This window comes from Heptranchias perlo, unplaced genomic scaffold (assembly GCF_035084215.1).
Source record: "Heptranchias perlo isolate sHepPer1 unplaced genomic scaffold, sHepPer1.hap1 HAP1_SCAFFOLD_353, whole genome shotgun sequence".
NCBI lineage: Eukaryota > Metazoa > Chordata > Chondrichthyes > Hexanchiformes > Hexanchidae > Heptranchias > Heptranchias perlo.
In genome coordinates, this window is record NW_027139365.1 from 256,889 (window position 1) to 260,260 (window position 3,372).

Below are 3,372 nucleotides of genomic sequence, written 5' to 3' on the forward strand. Positions count from 1 at the left end.
TCTGCATCACTCACTGATATCAGCAAATTAATCCACTGTCTCCATCACTCACTGATATCAGCAAATTAATCCACTGTCTGTATCACTCACTGATATCAGCAAATTAATCCACTGTCTCCATCAATCACTGATATCAGCAAATTAATCCACTGTCTCCATCACTCACTGATATCAGCAAATTAATCCACTGTCTCCATCACCCACCGATATCAGCAAATTAATCCACTGTCTCCATCACTCTCCGATATCAGCAAATTAATCCACTGTCTGTATCACTCACTGATATCAGCAAATTAATCCACTGTCTCCATCACTCACTGATATCAGCAAATTAATCCACTGTCTCCATCACTCTCCGATATCAGCAAATTAATCCACTGTCTCCATCACTCACTGATATCAGCAAATTAATCCATTGTCTCCATCACTCACTGATATCAGCAAATTAATCCACTGTCTCCATCACTCACTGATATCAGCAAATTAATCCACTGTCTCCATCACTCACTGATATCAGCAAATTAATCCACTGTCTCCATCACTCACCGATATCAGCAAATTAATCCACTGTCTGTATCACTCACTGATATCAGCAAATTAATCCACAGTCTACATCACTCATTATCAGCAAATTAATCCACTGTCTCCATCACTCACCGATATCAGCAAATTAATCCACTGTCTGTATCACTCACCGATATCAGCAAATTAATCCACTGTCTCCATCACTCACTGATATCAGCAAATTAATCCACTGTCTCCATCACTCACCGATATCAGCAAATTAATCCACTGTCTCCATCACTCACTGATATCAGCAAATTAATCCACTGTCTCCATCACTCACCGATATCAGCAAATTAATCCACTGTCTGTATCACTCACTGATATCAGCAAATTAATCCACTGTCTCCATCACTCACTGATATCAGCAAATTAATCCACTGTCCACATCACTCACTGATATCAGCAAATTAATCCACTGTCTCCATCACTCACTGATATCAGCAAATTAATCCACTGTCTCCATCACTCACTGATATCAGCAAATTAATCCACTGTCTCCATCACTCTCCGATATCAGCAAATTAATCCACTGTCTCCATCACTCACCGATATCAGCAAATTAATCCACTGTCTGTATCACTCACCGATATCAGCAAATTAATCCACTGTCTGTATCACTCACTGATATCAGCAAATTAATCCACTGTCTCCATCACTCACTGATATCAGCAAATTAATCCACTGTCTGTATCACTCACCGATATCAGCAAATTAATCCACTGTCTCCATCACTCACCGATATCAGCAAATTAATCCACTGTCTGTATCACTCACTGATATCAGCAAATTAATCCACTGTCTCCATCACTCACTGATATCAGCAAATTAATCCACTGTCTGTATCACTCACTGATATCAGCAAATTAATCCACTGTCTCCATCACTCACCGATATCAGCAAATTAATCCACTGTCTGTATCACTCACTGATATCAGCAAATTAATCCACTGTCTCCATCACTCTCCGATATCAGCAAATTAATCCACTGTCTCCATCACTCACTGATATCAGCAAATTAATCCACTGTCTGTATCACTCACTGATATCAGCAAATTAATCCACTGTCTACATCAATCACCGATATCAGCAAATTAATCCACTGTCTCCATCACTCACTGATATCAGCAAATTAATCCACTGTCTCCATCACTCACCGATATCAGCAAATTAATCCACAGTCTTCATCACTCATTATCAGCAAGTTAATCCACTGTTAACCGGTCGAACGCCTTTTCCCTGTTGGACCACTGATCCCAGGGATCCCTGGACTGGTGAATCTCTCTCTCCCTGTCTGCCTTATCTCAACTGGTTGAAGTCTTTCTCCACGTGGAACACGTCCGTGCGGACAGTCCCCCCGAGGAAACAGCAGAGATTTGACTGATTCCCCGCAGCCGGTGTGAGTGTGCTGAATGGGAATCGAGGATTGTGTCTTTACCGGGAGCACTTAGTTACAATCTGATTATTGATATAAATCGGCACTGGCTGGTGAGAACATGAACTGGGCAACGGGGAGAGGACAGACGGTCACTGCGAGTTGTTACATTGCATCCTAAAGAGAGTACACACTGCAACCACAGTGTACCGATAGATACTGCAACACAGTGTACCGATACACACTGCAACCACAGTGTACCGATAGATACTGCAACACAGTGTACTGATACACACTGCAACACAGTGTACCGATAGATACTGCAACACAGTGTACTGATAGATACTGCAACACAGTGTACCGATACACACTGCAACACAGTGTACCGATAGATACTGCAACACAGTGTACTGATAGATACTGCAACACAGTGTACCGATAGATACTGCAACACAGTGTACTGATAGATACTGCAACACAGTGTACTGATAGATACTGCAACACAGTGTACCGATAGATACTGCAACACAGTGTACTGATAGATACTGCAACACAGTGTACTGATAGATACTGCAACACAGTGTACCGATAGATACTGCAACACAGTGTACCGATAGATACTGCAACACAGTGTACTGATAGATACTGCAACACAGTGTACTGATAGATACTGCAACACAGTGTACCGATACACACTGCAACACAGTGTACCGATAGATACTGCAACACAGTGTACCGATACACACTGCAACACAGTGTACCGATACACACTGCAACACAGTGTACCGATAGATACTGCAACACAGTGTACCGATAGATACTGCAACACAGTGTACCGATAGATACTGCAACACAGTGTACCGATACACACTGCAACACAGTGTACCGATAGATACTGCAACACAGTGTACTGATAGATACTGCAACACAGTGTACCGATACACACTGCAACCACAGTGTACCGATAGATACTGCAACACAGTGTACCGATAGATACTGCAACACAGTGTACCGATACACACTGCAACACAGTGTACCGATACACACTGCAACACAGTGTACCGATACACACTGCAACACAGTGTACCGATAGATACTGCAACCACAGTGTACTGATAGATACTGCAACACAGTGTACCGATAGATACTGCAACACAGTGTACCGATACACACTGCAACACAGTGTACCGATACACACTGCAACACAGTGTACCGATACACACTGCAACACAGTGTACCGATAGATACTGCAACACAGTGTACTGATAGATACTGCAACACAGTGTACCGATAGATACTGCAACACAGTGTACTGATAGATACTGCAACACAGTGTACTGATAGATACTGCAACACAGTGTACCGATAGATACTGCAACACAGTGTACTGATAGATACTGCAACACAGTGTACCGATAGATACTGCAACACAG